The sequence below is a fragment of the Rutidosis leptorrhynchoides genome, chromosome 5 (assembly GCF_046630445.1).
Source record: "Rutidosis leptorrhynchoides isolate AG116_Rl617_1_P2 chromosome 5, CSIRO_AGI_Rlap_v1, whole genome shotgun sequence".
Taxonomy (NCBI): Eukaryota; Viridiplantae; Streptophyta; class Magnoliopsida; order Asterales; family Asteraceae; genus Rutidosis; species Rutidosis leptorrhynchoides.
This window is the reverse complement of record NC_092337.1, coordinates 381,653,791-381,673,291: the sequence shown is the minus strand read 5'-3', so window position 1 is coordinate 381,673,291 and position 19,501 is coordinate 381,653,791.

Genomic DNA, 19,501 nt, shown 5'->3' with positions numbered 1-19,501 from the left:
GACCCATACCTCGTCTTCTTCTCGAGAGGACACTCTGCGGTACGGAACGCTCCCTCGATATCGGAAATCCAACAAGTACTTTTCAATGGATCTCTCACCCCATTAAACATCGGAGGTTGAGTACCCTTGAAATTTTTGTAGTGGAAGTCCCGCCTTCCACCCCCACCATTACCTTCACCCCCTTCGCCTCGAGGATAAATGTTTCTAGCCTCTAAAGCCTCTTATATTGCGGCTTTCATTCGATCATTGATCATTTCGGTCACTTGTCCATCGACCGACTCTTGGAAGACCTTTCGGACATCGTCAAGAAAATCCTTCTTTAGCCTTTTAAAGATGGCCTCAACCTTGGCCATGAGTTCAACGTCCTCACTCGTAGTTCTGTCATTGGTTTCGTGTCCATTTCTCATCTTCATTCTATAAAACGAAGTAAATTAAGCAACAAAATGAAAGGACTTAACACATATGTATATACATATACACCACACTACCCCATATTGCTCAATAATCGTCGTACATCGCTTGTTTGACACGATTTGAACCCGTAACAATGGTAGCTAATCATTGTTACGCGAGCACATCGCATTAACTCACTAGTACCACGTCTATTTTGCTTAACGATTTCAAATGCCACACAAAACAATAGCGCATGATTAGTTCACATAAACCTATGCACTAACCAAAACCCGATTCGACCCAAAGTCCTACAAGTCCTGCATAATGCGCACACAAAAAGTCTAAGTCTAGGCGCCTATCTCAAGTCACCGAAATCCCTTAGACCAAGCTCTGATACCACTTGAAAAAACCCAACCCATATTCCATACGATAATTTTTTTTTATAATACACATTTACGCGCCAATTAAATATGTAAACCATTCCACAAGTTCCATTTAAACGTACATCAATTTAAATGTTTACAAAAGGCATGAAAGCCATTAAATAAGTTATATACAAGTTTGACCCACTACAATAATAGTTTATAATCCAAACGACACCCGAGCACGGTTTGGGGCTAAACTACCCAAAACGTTAGGCCAACTTCAAAAAGCTAACACCAAAAGCACCCCCTGTCAACATAAACGGGAGACAACTAATCCAACCGTATGCCCTTACCCTTGTCCAAGCCAAAACCTATAAAATGATAAACAACGAGAGGGTAAGCAATGCTTAGCGAGTGCAAAAATTATACATACATATATATAACCTATCCATTTGCAATCACAATACCAAATACCTCATACGAACTTGTAACTCAAATAGCATGTCAACATACCCGTAACACTAACAAGTAGTAAATTATCACACCACTTCATTAGCATATACTCAACTCAATATATATATATATATATATATATATATATATATATATATATATATATATATATATATATATATGCTAAACAAAACAACAATCTCAATACGGTTAACCAATATCGCTATGGTGCTACCGGCTCGTGGTTCACACCATACGCTTTTGAGTCATACTCGTTTATAGTGCTACCGGCTCGTGGTTCACACTCGATGCTACCGGATCGTGGTTCACATCTTAGTTTATAGTGCTACCGGCTCGTGGTTCACACTCGATGCTACCAGCTCGTGGTTCACATCCTAACCCACACATGTTATGGCACTACCGGCTCGGTGGTTCATACCATAACATTCACAAATAAATACGCTATATACACATACATATAATTACTCCACTCACCTTGTCACAAGGATGATGATTTAGCACTTTCGAGCTTCAACACAATGTACCTAAATCATTAAGTGCATATTCAATTTCACAACTAGTGGGATTAACCACGATACTCCCACTTGAGCATTTAATGACCCAATTTGCATTAATTGACTCAACTACACACAACCACCAATAAATGGCCAAGACTCGACTTTAATCACTAAGGCTAGTGAATTAAAGTCTACTAACTTCAATTAACACAAAACTTAGGGTAATCCATACCCATTTTATCTAATTAGGTCAACTAGTACATTTTGACCTATTTTATATTACTTAGACTCACAATCAAGTCAAACTTACCCATTTACACTTCTTTCATTAATCTTAAAGTGCATTAGTGACTAACAACACCATTTAACACTTACAACCTCAAATCATAATGCCAAAACCCTAGATTGTGGCTATTAGGGTTTCATTACAACAACACAACCCAAATTCACTCATTTTACCATCAAATGGGTCATACAAATCTCTAGTAACCAAAACCCTAGCCACTAACCAATTAAAACTTAAAACATAAGGTTAGAACTTACCAAGACTATCCTCTTGTAGCTAACAACAAGGAGAACAACTTTAACTCTTGCTCCTAGGATTGATCCACAAATCCTCACCTCCAAATCTTAAGTTTATTCTAAGTGGGTTTTGTGTTTTGGGAGAGAAATTGGAAAGAAAAGAGAAAAGGAAATGAAATAAATGGAATAAGTGGCTGTGATTTAATGCTCCAATCTGATCTACAAGCAAAAGAGCAAATTACCCCTAAAACCCTTTAAAATTGAGTAGAAATCGGAGTCAGAACAGAAGAGATGCCGTGGTGCGGCCAATTTGTCGCGGCGCGACTTATCGAAGGAAAAACGACCCCTTTTAACCCAACTTCTGATCCAGATTTGCTTGATATACCGCGGCGCGGCCTAAGGCTGTATCCGAACAGCTCGACCAACTTAAACAATTTTCGATTTTATTTAATTTGTACATTCCAAACCCGCTTCCTATATTCACCTAGCCTTCAACAATAGTCTCACAAGACTTAATGCTAACCAAACCCATGTTTAAACTTATACATGCACACATTATCAAGTATACATATATGTGTATATATATATATATATATATATATATATATATATATATATATATATATATATATATATATATCTACACATATATTCATACATTTACGCATAAGCTAACGAGTTATAAACGTACAAATGATTAAGTAAGTACCTTTCGATACGTACGGGAAAATGGGATGTTACATAATTGGCTCTGAAGTTCCTTCATTTCGCTAGGTGCGAGTCCGTATGGAGCACGAGCTATTGGTGCAGCTCCCGGTACAAGGTCTATTTGAAATTCAACGGATCGGTGTGGAGGTAGTCCCAGTAATTCTTTCGGAAATACATCGGGAAATTCTTTTGCGACTGGAACATCATTGATGTTCTTTTCTTCGAAATTAAATTTCTCGACGTGTGCTAGCACAGCATAGCAACCCTTTCTTATTAGTTTTTGTGCCTTCAGGTTACTAATAAGATTTAACTTCGCGTTGCTCTTTTCTCCGTACACCATTAAGGGTTTTCCTTTTTCTCGTATAATGCGAATTGCATTTTTGTAACAAATTATCTCTGCTTTTACTTCTTTCAACCAGTCTATACCGATTATCACATCAAAACTCCCTAACTCTACTGCTATCAAGTCAATCTTAAATGTTTCGCTAACCAGTTTAATTTCTCGATTCTGACATATATTATCTGCTGTAATTATTTTACCGTTTGCTAATTCGAGTAAAAATTTATTATCCAAGGGCGTCGGTGAACAACTTAGTTTAGCACAAAAATCTCTACTCATATAGCTTCTATCCGCACCCGAGTCAAATAAAACATAAGCAGATTTATTGTCAATGAGAAACGTACCCGTAACAAGCTCTGGATCTTCCTGTGCTTCTGCCGTATTAATATTGAAAATTCTTCCACGGCCCTGCCCATTAGTATTCCCCTGATTCGGGAAATTTCTACTAAAGTGGCCCAGTTTTCCACATCCAAAACAAACTATGGCGGTATTATTTGTTCCGACATTGTTTGTTCCTTTAGTTCTGTTATGCTTTGGTCCGTAGATTTCGCACTTCTTCGCGCTATGACCATTTCTTTTACACCTGTTGCAAAATGTCGTGCAGAACCCCAGGTGATGCTCTTCACATCTTTGGCATGGCTGTTTTTGGTTTTTGTTGCCATTGTTGTTATTGAGATTGTTGTTGGGATTGTTATTATTGTTGTTGTTGTTGTTATTGTTGTTGGGCCAGTTATTGTAGTTGTTGTTGGGACGTTTGTTGAAGTTGTTGTTGCGATTGATGTTGCGGTTATTGGGATAGTTGTTACAATTTTGGTTGTGATTGTTGTTGTTGCATTGGTGACTCTTGTCATTGGTTTCTTCCCACTTTCTCTTGACTTGTTTCATGTTAGCCTCTTCGGTCACCTGTTCTTTAATCCTTCCTTCGATCTGGTTCACAAATTTGTGAGCCATTCGACTTGCCTTTTGTATGGAGGTGGGCTCGTGTGAACTCACATCTTCTTGAATTCTTTCTGGTAACCCTTTTACAAATGCGTCGATCTTCTCTTCTTCGTCTTCAAACGTTCTGGGACACAATAGGCACAATTCTGTGAATCCTCGTTCGTACGTGGTGATATAGAAACCTTGCGTTCGTAATCCTCTAAGCTCTACCTTGAGCTTATTGACCTCGTTCCTGGGACGATACTGCTCGTTCATCAATTGTTTGAATGCTGACCATGGTAGTGCGTAAGCATCATCTTGTCCTACCTGCTCGAGATAGGTATTCCACCATGTTAACGCCGTACCTATGAAGGTATGCGTAGCATACTTAACTTTGTCCTCTTCAGTACACTTACTTATGGCAAACACCGATTCGACCTTCTCGGTCCACCGTTTCAATCCAATTGGTCCTTCGGTTCCATCAAATTCCAAAGGTTTGCAGGCAATGAATTCTTTGTAGGAGCATCCTACACGATTTCTTGTGGAATTAGTTCCACTGCTAGATCCAGAGTTATTGTTATTTTGCATTGCAGCCTGCACTGCGGCTATGTTTGCAGCAAGGAAAACACGGAAGTCTTTCTCACTCATGTTCAAGTTCTGACGAGTCGCCGGTGTCATTTCCTTCAAAATAGCCAAAAGAATTGAGTTAATCATATAGAATTTAAGAGTAGTCAATAGTATTTCATAGCATAATATGAACTTATTTATAAAAGCTTTTTCTTCATATTAGCATTTTATAGTTTTAATTCGGGTAGTACCTACCCGTTAAGTTCATACTTAGCAGCTATTATACAATTCAACTACTACAATTCCATATGAAAAACTGATTATAATAATATATCACATATAAATATTCTTCAAACTTACAACATCGCTATATTACATATAACATGAAATATAGTACACTTTGATACAGGACAGTTTTGAAGATAAATCTAGTTAATACGCAAGTTGTTCAGCAAAGGAAATAAAGACACGTAATTCATAAGTCCAGAAACAAGTCATGCATTCAGGTTTTACTAAGACGACTTCCCATCCTTGATCTTGTGGAAAATAACCGTTATGACCATTGGCTAGGCAGCATGTTGTAATATCGTCAAAAGGATGAGGGTTTCGTAATGTCCAACAACCCCGTAATAATCTAAAAACCTTGTTTCTCACCCCAACTACTGAATCCGTCACTTGTGGGAAGGTTTTATTTAAAAGCTGCAATTCGATGTTCTTTTTCTCACTTTGGTAAGAAGCGAACATCACTAACCCGTAAGCATAACATGCTTCTTTATGTTGTTTGTTAGAAGCTCTTTCTAATTCACAAAATTCTATGTTGAGATATGTTGAGTCAAAATTGGTTCTTAACCCGTAGCGTAAAATTGTATTTGGGTTCCCCGCATTTAACGCTTTAAAGAAAACACGGCGTAACTTACGGTCTCCCCAATGTGATATACCCCACCTATCAAAGGAAAGCCTTTTATAAACTAAGGCATTTCTGGAAAGTCTTTCAAATGTTTGACAAGTTAATTTTGCCATAACTAAATGTTCTGATGAATTCTGACCGACTCTAGACAAGATTTCCTCAATCATATCCTCTGGTAGGTCTTCTAAAATATTCGGTTGTCTACCCTTAACGTCCATTTTGTTTTTATACTGTAAAATAGACAAGGATTAGATTCGTAAAAGATAATTAACAAACAATACAAGCAATTTTTACATAGAACATAAAAGTACAAGCACACTATAATACATATAATACACAACATGATTACAACCCTCTAATCTGAATCATTGGTTTCTTCTTCTTCGGACTTGGTTCGTTTTCCTAATTTTTTAGGAATATATGGTGTTCCTCTAATACGAGCCGTCGTTTTCCACAATGGTTTAGAAAAACCTGGTGGTTTAGAGGTTCCCGGGTCATTGTTACATTTTAGGAAATACGAATGTTGCCGATACATATTAAGTTCATTGGGGTTGGAATCGAGTTTCTCTATTTTTATACCTTTTCCCTTATTATTTTCTTTCGCTTTATTAAATTGGGTCGAGGTAATTTCTATAACATCATCGGAATCCTCATCATAATCCGATTCATTGGAAAATTGATAATCTTCCCAATATTTTGCTTCCTCGGCGGAAACACCATTGACCATTATTAACTTTGGTCTGTTGGTTGAGGATTTTCTTTTATTTAATCGATTTACTATGGGTATCAATATTTCTTCCTCCGGAGCCTCTTCTTCTTCCGGTTCCTCCTCTTTCGGTTCCTCCTCTTCCGGTTCCTCTTCTTCCGATTCCTCCTCTTCCGATTCCTCCTCTTCCGGTTCCTCTTCTTTCGGTTCCCTTTTCGGGAATTTGTGAATCTTCTCAAAATATATTCGACTCTTCATTATTATTAGGTGAATCGATGGGATTTGTTCTAGTAGTAGACATCTATCACACAATATAAAACACATTAAGAGGTTAATATATCACATAATATTTACATGTTAATAATATATAGTTTCCAACAAAAGTGTTAATCAATCGTTTTTAAAGAAAACACGGTCGAAGTCCAGACTCACTAATGTATCCTAACAAACTCGATAAGACACACTAATGCAAATTTCTGGTTTTCTAAGACCAACACTCGGATACCAACTGAAATGTCCCGTTCATATTGATTATAAACGTTCCATATTAATTGATTTCGTCGCGAGGTTTTGACCTCTATATGAGACGTTTTTCAAAGACTGCATTCATTTTTAAAACAACCATAACCTTTATTTTATCGATAAAGGTTTAAAAAGCATTGCGTAGATTATCAAATAATGATAATCTAAAATGTACCGTTTGCACACGACCATTACATAATGGTTTACAATATGAATATATTACATCAAAAATAAGTTTCTTGAATGCAGTTTTACATAATATCATACAAGCATGGACTCCAAATCTTGTCCTTATTTTAGTATGCAACAGCGGAAGCTCTTAATAATCACCTGAGAATAAACATGCTTAAAACGTCAACAAAAATGTTGGTGAGTTATAGGTTTAACCTATATATTATCAAATCATAATAATATACCACAAGATTTCATATATTTCAATACATCCCATACATAGAGATAAAAATCATTCATACGGTGAACACCTGGTAACCGACATTAACAAGATGCATATAAGAATATCCCCATCATTCCGGGATATCCATCGAACATGATATAAAAACTCGAAGTACTAAAGCATCCGCTACAATGGATGGGGTTTGTTGGGCCCAATAGATCTATCTTTAGGATTCACGTCAATTAGTAGACTGGTTTACTAATTCTTAGGTTACCAAGTAAAAGGGGCATATTCGGCTTCGATCGTTCAACCATAGAAAGTAGTTTCATGTACTTGTGTCTATTTTGTAAAACATTTATAAAGCTGCATGTATTCTCATCCCAAAAATATTAGATTTTAAAAGTGGGACTATAACTCACTTTCACAGATTTTTACTTCGTCGGGAAGTAAGACTTGGCCACTGGTTGATTCACGAACCTATAACAAATATGTACATATATATCAAAGTATGTTCAAAATATATTTACAACATTTTTAATACGTTTTAATATTTTAAGTTTATTAAGTCAGCTGCCCTCGTTAGTAACCTACAACTAGTTGTCCATAGTTAGATGTACATAAATAAATTGATATATATTTTCTTGACCCAATCCATGACCCAGTGTATACACGTTTCAGGCTAGATCACAACTCAAAGTATATATATTTTTGGAATCAACCTCAACCCTGTATAGCTAACTCCAACATTACTTCATATAGAGTGTCTATGGTTGTTCCAAATAATATATATAGATGGGTCGATATGATATGTAAAAACATTTGCATACATGTCTATGGTATCCCAAGATTACATAATATATTAGAATATATGTATTATACAATATAAGTTAGCTAGGATATGATTAATATAGATTTGTTACCAATTTTCACGCAGCTACAACAAGCAAAAATATCCAATCTTGTTTTACTCATAACTTCTTCGTTTTAAATCCGTTTTGAGTGTTTCAAGTTGCTATGGTTTCATATTGAACTTAAGTTTATGAATATAAACATAAAAAGTATAAGTTTATAGTCGGAAATACATGTTACAAGTCGTTTTTGTAAAGGTAGTCATTTCAATCGAAAGAACGACGTCTAGATGACCATTTTGGAAAAACATACTTCCACTTTGAGTTTAACCATGATTTTTGGATATAGTTTCATGTTCATAAGAAAAATAATTTTCCCAGAAGAACAAATTTTAAATCAAAGTTTATCATAGTTTTTAATTAACTAACCCAAAACAGCCCGCGATGTTACTACGATGGCGTATATCCGGTTTTACGGAGTTTTTCGTGTTTTCCAGTTTTAGATCATTAAGTTAGCATATCATATAGATATAGAACATGTGTCTAGTTGATTTTAAAAGTCAAGTTAGAAGGATTAACTTTTGTTTGCGAACAAGTTTAGAATTAACTAAACTATGTTCTAGTGATTTCAAGTTTAAACCTTCGAATAAGGTAGTTTTATATATATGAATCGAATGATGTTATGAACATCATTACTACCTCAGGTTTTGTATATAAACCTACTGGAAATGAGAAAAATAGATCTAGCTTCAAAGGATCATTGGATGGCTTGAAAGTTTTTGAAGCAGAATCATGACACGAAAACAAGTTCAAGTAAGATTTTCACTCGAAATAAGATTGTTATAGTTATAGAAATTGAATCAAAGTTTGAATATGAGTATTACCTTGTATTAGAAATATATCTTACTGTAAATAAGAAAGATTTCTTGAGGTTGGATGATCACTTTACAAGATTGGAAGTAAGCTAGCAAACTTGGAAGTATTCTTGATTTTATGAAACTAGAACTTATAGAATTTATGAAGAACACTTAGAACTTGAAGATAGAACTTGAAGATAGAACTTGAGAGAGATCAATTTGATGAAGAAAATTGAAGAATGAAAGTGTTTGTAGGTGTTTTTAGTCGTTGGTATATGGATTAGATATAAAGGATGTGTAATTTTGTTTACATGTAAATAAGTCATGAATGATTACTAATATTTTTGTAATTTTATGAGATATTTCATGCTAGTTGCCAAATGATGGTTCCCACATGTGTTAGGTGACTCACATGGGCTGCTAAGAGCTAATCATTGGAGTGTATATACCAATAGTACATACATCTAAAAGATGTGTATTGTACAAGTACGAATACGGGTGCATACGAGTAGAATTGTTGTTGAAACTGAACGAGGATGTAATTGTAAGCATTTTTGTTAAGTAGAAGTATTTTGATAAGTGTCTTGAAGTCTTTCAAAAGTGTATGAATACATATTAAAACACTACATGTATATACATTTTAACTGAGTCGTTAAGTCATCGTTAGTCGTTACATGTAAATGTTGTTTTTAAACCTTTAAGTTAACGATCTTGTTAAATGTTGTTAACCCATTGTTTATTATATCTAAAGAGATGTTAAATTATTACATTATTATGATATTATGATATATTAATATATCTTAGTATGATATATATATATACAGTTAAATGTTGTTACAACGATAATCGTTACATATATGTCTCGTTTCAAAATCATTAAGTTAGTAGTCTTGTTTTTACATATGTAGTTCATTGTTAATACACTTAATGACATGTTTACTTATCATTTATCATGATTAAACATAGTGTATCAATATCTTAATATGATTCTTATGTATTTAGTAAGACGTTGTTATAACGATAATCGTTATATATATCGTTTCGAGTTTCTTAATTCAATAAACTTAATTTTATGTATATAACTCATTGTTAAAATACCTAATGAGATACTTACTTATCATAATATCATGTTAACTATATATATAATCATATATATTTCATCATATAGTTTTTACAAGTTTTAACGTTCGTGAATCACCGGTCAACTTGGGTGGTCAATTGTCGATATGAAACCTATTTAAATTAATCAAGTCTTAACAAGTTTGATTGCTTAACATGTTAGAAACACTTAATCATGTAAATAACAATTTCATTTAATATATATAAACATGGAAAAGTTCGGGTCACTACAGATCGAGTGTCATTATATTACGCTAACTTATACCTCCATTCCACATCACTCCATAGAGTCAAGTTCGTGTAATCATGAAGATTTAAAATGAACAAACTGTAATGGTATCTCTAACGTGACTCGTATTTAATCGAAAGAATTAGTGCAACTCTGAAGATGCGTTTCCCGAGGGAAGTGTATAACTGGTTGTTCACGTCAATGTGGTTCAAGTCAAACAATAATGTCTTTAGGTATGAAAAGAGTAACGAATTAGGATAACGAGTAGTGCACAACCATAGTGATAAGCAGTGATGACGATACTCATCTAGAGTAGTGGTGGTAGTAACAAGAAGTGGTAGATAGTGAAGATCACCGGTGTAACATCGGTAGTGGTTAATGATTTCCATAGTGGTGGAAACTTTATAGTACTCGTGGATAGTAAGCTGGGACGGTGGTGAATAATAACCTGGGAGACAAAGTTCCTGAACTAATATAACTAATGAAGTCGTCGTCATCCTTACGTGTATGAATCTTGAATTTACGTGTGTTACCAGAAAGTGGCAGAATACGGATTCGCATCACGAGAGTTAGGTACAATTAAGAAGTTCACCTAAGAAAGATTCAAGTATATAATGCACAAGTAGTTAAGTAAGTGCTATCTATAGCAAATGCAAGTTAGAATGCAATGGTTAACTATCCGGTTGTAGTCTAGATTCACTAATGTGTCCTAACGACTCTGTCAGACACACTAGTGCACTTCCTAGATCCCTACAACCAACGCTCTGATACCAACTGCTACAACCCGACAAAATCGCCATTGACGGCGCCATCAACTTAGGTCCCTTTACGTGGTCATAGTCCCTAAATGAGACGCGTTTGACCAAAATTATATAGCATTCATTTGAAACGTGTATGACTTGCAAAGTTTTAAGTAAACCAAACAGTTCGACAACAAGTATAAGTTTACAAAAGTTAATAAGTATAATTGAAATAACTTGTGACATAATATAAGTTAAAAATCACGAATGTTATCAATAGCGTATGCATGTAAACATTAAGTTTGAATCCAAAGGTGCTATCACTAGCGTATGCATGTATGCTTGACCCCAAGCAAGTAATCAAAGTGTGCGGAAGCTTGTATCAAGTAGCCAAGTATGAACCTGAGAAACATATAGAAAACTGTCAACGAAAAACGTTGGTGAAATCATAGGTTTAGTAAGTAAGTTGTATTGAACCACAAGATTTAGTATAAGTTGATTATCCAAATCGTTTGCATTCCAAAGATGTTGTTAGTATCACGAGCACCCAATTATCAAGGCTTAACTGAATGGTACCTCTGAATCATAGTGTTAGAACCTACACTATACCCGAAAATATATTTCATCCACCGACGGTAGCGAACCGTTCGAATGAGGGTTCGTTAAACCCGTATGGCCACACAACATAAGTTCACGCTTACACTTACACCCTGTAAGTGTAACTGATGATAATTAGACTTGAGGATTTTTGTTCTAACTCGTACATGGAATGTTTGTTTTCGTACTTGTGTTCAAAGTATAAAAGTATAACCGTATATGTTTCTCATCCCATGATTCAAAAGTATAAAAGTTGTTGAAAAGATGGGACTATGATCTCACCATAGTTGCACGCCGAAGTATTTGAAATTAAACGTTGTGCAAATGAAAGTTGCTTAGCCTTGACCTAAACAAATAAGTTGTATCAATTACCGGTTACGACACAAGGTCGGGCGAAATGTATTCAATTAGTCCTATGGCTCGTTACGACTCGATTAATATAGCATGTGAATCAAGTTATCAAGTTTCATGCAAGATATAAGTATAAAAGCACGTTAGAACGATTGCATAAGCATTTGGTTAAGTTTGTCTAAAAGTCAAACTTGGTCAAAGGCAAAGTCAACGGGGTCGGGTCGGGTATCCGACTATTGCATATAAAAACGTAGTCATATATAAGTATGTTGGCCAAGTTTCATGTTAATCGGAGTTGCGAGTAAGCGGGAATGGAATTGAAAAAACACAAAGTGATTTTGGTCAGCCGAGATTGGAGCGGCACTCCAGGGCCTTGAGCGGCGCTCAGAATGTCTGATCAGCAATTTGGGCAGTTTTGAGCACTTAATGCACGAATCCAACTTCAAACTAACATAACTAATGAACCGTAAACATTCAAAACACGTATCTTATATCGTTTGAATGGTAATTTAACGAGGAATACAACTAAACACATTTCATCAATCAAATTCCACATTTACAATAACTAAATTCTCGTCAAATGATCATTTAATGCTCACCATTTAAAGTTTCAAGTTCATAAAATGCAAATGATGATTCGGGAACTTAAGACACACATATAAAATGCTGTTTTGTAGGTAATTACGCATACAATACAACTAAATACTTACCAACAATGATTGTTATCGTTTAAGACCTCAAATGTTCATATCAAAACCTATCAAATCCTAAACAAGAATCACAAAATCAATAATCATGTTAATGTGGGATTTTCATGTCATCTAACATACCAAATCGAAGCATATGAAGTAACTAACTCCTTGAACACACAAACATTAACATCTAAACACATTTCATCATCTAAAATCAAAGATTAAACACACCTATTTCAAGTGTTCATGCTAGTTACTCAAAACAACAAAATAGAGCAAACCAATCATATGTTCATGTTAGACTTGAGCCATAGACACTAATTAACAAACTTTTAAGTCAAGAAAATCAAGAACATGAAATCTAGAGTTTTTAGAAACCTTACCCCAAGTAGTGAAATTAGTATCAAAACGTAGAGGAAGATGCAAGGATTCCAAAAGTACAATTTGTTTAAGTTGAGGTTTGCTAGATCTTGAGTAGATGATGAATTTGTGGAGAAGGTGAAAAGGATTCAAAGATGGAAGTAATAAGTGAAAGAAAAAGAGAAAAGAAAAGAAATGAAAATGAATGGTGGGGAGGGGTGGATTGACTAGTTGACCTAGTCACTAGTTTGCCCACTTGACAACATTAGTCACTCGACTTTAAAAGCGGGTGCGTGAATTAACCAAACGAATTATTTTAAATACGCGAAAGTAAACAGAAGATGTTAAAATCCAATAACGGGAATATTAAGAACGTTAGTTAACGGAAGGTACGAATTTAGATAACGGGAGATATTATCTATAATAAAAAGATGGGCGTTAAAATAAATTAACGAAAAAAGCGGGTTATTACAAACTTGATAAAACTTTGCATTACCACCCGTAAAAATCTTTATATATACATGTATGTATGTATGTATATATATATATATATATATATATATATATATATATAATTATTAAAAATTGTAATGAACTAAAATACTAAAGAGAATATTATATTAGTATATCTTACCATATGTGATGACCCGGGAATTTCCGACCAAATTTAAACATGAATCTTATATGGTTTCGACACGATAATCAAAGTCTATAATGTTGAGTCTCAAAAACTTTGAACTATATTCATGTAAGCATTTGACCTTTGACTGTGCCCGATGATTCACAAACATTTGTGTGTAAATGTATATATATACATGTATGTATAAATATAAGTATATAAATAACTTGAAATTATAAAATATGATTTAAACATTAGAATTAAATATGTAAGAAAACATATACAATAATTAAGTGTAATTTAAAATGAATTTATATGATTACTATAATATTGTATTATTTATAAAATGTAAATATTTAATAATAGTTATTATAGGATTATTAAAATAAAGCTATATATATAAATGTATGCGGATTTTATAAATAAGTATCATGATATATATATATATATATATATATATATATATATATATATATATATATATATATATATATATATATATATATATATATATTGAATTATATATAAAAAGCATAAATATTATATGTTATTGTATATAGATATAATTATCAAAAAGATATATAATTAGTATCAGTTTTTCCATTATCATTATTAGTATTATTGATATCAATAAAAGTTTTGATATGAAACCGGTTACAAGTAAATTACTATATTAGTATTAGTACTACCATGATTATTATTATCATTATTATTAATAACGATATTATCATATTATTATTAATATTATCTTTATTATAATTATTAATAAAATTATTAATCTTACAATTGTTATTACTAGAAAATATTATTATTGTCATTTATAGTATAATTATTATCATCTTTATGATTTCTAATATTATTATTATTTATTTTATTATTATTATTATTATTAAAATAATTATTAATTATTATTAAAATTAATTATTTAAATTCCATAAATCTTGATTAATTGTACTATCTTGTTACACTTAGCTATCAACTGTATCATAATTTTGTTTTGGGTCAATCATCTAGTACTAAATGATTCCAATCATTCCAGAATCAAACAGATTACATGCATAGACAAATACCAACTCAATCACCTTACACTCCTTGGATTTTTGGATTTTTACTACTTTCGGTGTCTTGTCTAAATCACACACAAGCATCCACTATCTAATTAAATATATGGTATATAGATGTGCAAATGCAGAGGACAAACAAATATATCTATCACTACCATTAGCTTTCTATTTCCATCATCTTTCCATTCGATCACCTTTCTAATACCTCGCTAGCTCAGCCTATTTTCGTTTATCAAACCAAGAACCAAAGCTATCTATTGTTTCCTTCCTGTCGAACACAAAGCAATTTTGATCATCACTATTTGAAACCTTGAAACCTTGAAACCCACAACCTACTGTTGTGTTACTTCGAATCGCCAACTGCATTTTTTCTCTTCTCTACTATAAGCTACTGCAACAGTAGCAGTACTACTGCTATGTTCCTGTTCTCTATTCGATATGGAAACCAGCTGCTACTTGCCCTCTGTTTGCAGCCTAAACACGACAACAAACCATCACCAATACTATTACAATGCTCGACATTTGTTGCTGTTTGCTGCCTCCTGATCGACAACCCAAACCCTGCAACCTTCCTGTCTACTCGAGCTACTGCAGCTGCTACTATTTTTTTTTTCAATCACCAACACCAGAACCATAAACCGTATCATCACCTTGCATTTTTTGTTGAAACCATAATATCATACACCACATCTCTCTTTTCTCTATCTCATACATATCTATATACATATATACATATAGCTTATTTATAGAATTACCTTTAATTCTCTGAGAAGCCTATGAGATCACCACCACGATCATGCCTGCAGCTACAGCTGCTATGTTTCTGTTTTAACCCGTCATAAATCACCCCTGCAGCCTCAAACCACATGCAAACCAACTGCTACACTCATGTTTCATTCGAAGACTTTCATTATCATTATATCTGCAACATAACTGAGCACATAGCAATTATTGTGGTATACAGAAGATATGAAGGGATTTAAAATATTAAGACAATATCATTGAATCGAGTACTTACTTAAATTAATTGATTGTCGGTTACTGGATCGAGAATTAGGGATAACGATTAACGATGGTTAAAAATTGATGAAGCTGATGATGATGTTGAAACGGTGATGATGATGATGAATTAAGAAACGATTATATCTCGATGATCGTTGCTTGATCGATTGAGCAATTGAAGAATTGAATCACCCTTGCACCATGATTTTCTCCTGCGAGTTATTTATTGCAAACCTCGATCTGTAATGAACCGACACTAACACCATTCCTTCTTTAGTAGGTTCGTGAATTCGAGGCCAACCCTATACTTGTTCAATGTTGTCATATGTATTTTTAATACAAAATACAGTAGGTGATTTTCATTGATCCCCTTTTACTCTTTACATTTTTGGGCGGAGAATACATGCAAATGCTTTATTAACTGTTTTACAATATTTATAGGCGTGAGTTTTCATTACTCCCTTTTTAAATGCTTTTGCAATATATATTTTTGGGACTAAGAATACATGCGCTGCTTTTATAAATGTTTTACGAAATAGACACAAGTAATCGAAATTACGTTCTATGATTGAATTATCGAAATCGAATATGCCCCTTTTATTAAGTCTGGTAATCTAAGAATTAGGGAACAGACACCCTAATTGACGCGAACTCTAAAGATAGATCTATCGGGCCCAACAAGCCCCATCCAAAGTACCAGATGCTTTAGTACTTCGAAATTTATATCATGTCCGAAGGAGTATCCCGGAATGATGGGGATATTCTTATATGCATATTGTGAATGTCGATTACCAGGTGTTCAATCCATATGAATGATATTTTTGTCTCTATGCATGGGACGTATGATTATGAGAAATGGAAGTATGAAATCTTGTGGTCTATTAAAATTATGAAATGATTCTTTATGATAAACTAATGAACTCACCAACCTTTTGGTTGACACTTTAAAGCATGTTTATTCTCAGGTACAAAAGAAATCTTCCGCTGTGCATTTGCTCATATTAGAGATATTACTTGGAGTCATTCATGACATATTTCAAAAGATGTTGAATTCGAGTCGTTGAGTTCATCAAGATTATTATTAAGTCAATTATATTTGGATATATTATGAAATGCTTTACATGCCTGTCAACTGTCGATGTAACGAAAGTTTGTCTTTTAAAAACGAATGCAATGTTTGTAAAATTTATCATATAGAGGTCAATTACCTCGCGATGTAATCAACTGTTGTGAATCGTTTGTAATCGATATGGACTTCGTCCGGATGGATTAGGACGGGTCCTTTCAGTTGGTATCAGAGCGGTGGTCTTAGCGAACCGGGTCTTGCGTTAGTGTGTCTAACTGATAGTCGTTAGGATGCATTAGTGAGTCTGGACTTCGACCGTGTCTGCATGTCAAAAGTTTTGCTTATCATTTCGTGTCGAAAATTACTTGCTTATCATTCTTAGAGAATCACTTGCTTATCATCCTTAGTCTAGACACATCTTATTACATTGAGTGCATGATTAGTGTATAGACAAAATTCGTATCTTAGCGTATCTGCTAATTCATATCTTAGCATATCTGTTATTGTTACCTTTGCCTGACAGCTTCTGTAGATTCCTCCGTAACTCATGGGATTTTAGTATTATATATGAATATGTAAATTATGTGTTGTAGGGTACTAATCTACATCCTATAATCCATTTCTTATCGAAAAATCCTTCATCTGATCATACGAGATGAATCCTACAACCAGTTCGAGTCCCTCAGATTCCGATAGCTATTCCGATAGTTATTCCGATAGCTATTCCGACATATATGTTCACCTAAGATCTGAAAACAGCATTATCGGCATGAATCAACCAATCAGCCATTATCAATTCATCTGATGGATTCGTAGTTGACTTAATTAATGGAAACGCGCAGAAGACAATCCCTTCCATCAACCGAATTCACCTCTTGACAATGAACCTGAAGCGTTTACAGGCGAACCTGTTCGAGACACCATTTTCAGTCTCATTTCCAGGGTAACTCGACAAGATTATATTCTATCCACAATTCTGAACCCTATTCATCCGCTCGTTCAGACCGACAATCATCCTGGAGTAATAAGTTAACGAACTTCGCGCTCGAATAATCAATTCAAATGTACCAGCTTCAGCAACATCACCGGCACCAACAGTACAAACAATAACAGCACCATTACCATCAACAATCCATGCTTCAATACCATCATATGTACTTTGAGTATGATCTTCGTTCTACGTATCGTTCTACCTCATTTATCTTCGTTCGACATGGCAAATATGTAATCTCTAAAGTTTTAGAGATTAGTTATTCTAGTTCCAACCGAAAAGCAAATGAGTTTAATATTATATTAACTCATTAAATCCATGAATACATCTGAAGAAAATATATATGTACATATGTTTTCATAAAGATCGTAATTAAAAATTCTCTTGTACAACTGTTAATGGTGAAAATATTTTAACGGGTAGGTAATACCCGAGGACTATTTAAATTTCACATTAACAAGTTACATTGTACATTCTTTGAATCTGTTTCAACAGTCATATACTATCCTACTTACATCCACCAATATACAAATCCGTTCACCACAGAATAACCATATTCATCCAATTACATATTTGGATTTTGACCTATCAGAATCCAACAAGTGGCATAATGAAGAAATAATGGACACAATAAAAATTGATTAGAAACAGATTAATTAACAATATGAAATTCTATTAAGAATCCACGCTAACAAAATCCTAGCTAACTGTTAATTCCGTATTACCATTTAATTATCACAATTTATTTATCGCAGTTTGTTTATCGCAATTTACATCCTCGCAATTTTATTTATAGTCATTTAATTTCTGTTATTTACTTTACGCACTTTATTTAATTTCTGTTATTTATTTTACGCACTTTAAATATCGGGACACGTATACAAAGTTTTGACATATCATATCGACGCATTTATATATATTATTTGGAATAACCATAGACACTCTATATGCAGTAATGAACGAGTTCTCTATACAGGGTTGAGGTTGATTCTACAATAATATATATAATTTGAGTTGTGATCGAGTCTGAGACGTATACGGGTCACGACACGTATTAATTAATTCGAAAATTATATATTGCAAACTGTGGACTATCAATTGAGGACCACCAACATTGGACAATTAAAATGAATTAAAATATTGATTATAACATATGAAACTAAACAATTCTTCAAGTTTGCCACTTGATTTCATATTAAACCTCATTTGTATCTCGTCGATTACAATCTGCATTCAAACCTTTTATAATTCTTGAAAACACCTCAATCGATAGGATGAATCAACCGCACTTCATCTACGGAAGGAAAGATTTATGCATATAGTTATGCACATGAGAAACTCTCGGCAACTGAGTAAAAGTTTAACACGTAGCCGCGTCAGATCTTATGACATTTATTAGCAAAAATAACTTTGCGATCCCTTTTCAAGGTAGCCAATTTTGTCACAGCTCCAGCAAGTCAACTTCGACTTCTCATTCGAAGTAGCCTTACTATAATCCTGATATATATGATTACCCTTTTGATACCGGAGAATTCTTTTATATTCCACTATATTACCAGCAGACGTACCAGCAACCTCATTGCTCTTTGGCTCAAATCTCTCTGACAAATCATTATATTTATTCATTGAAACTCTATCATATACGCATTCGCA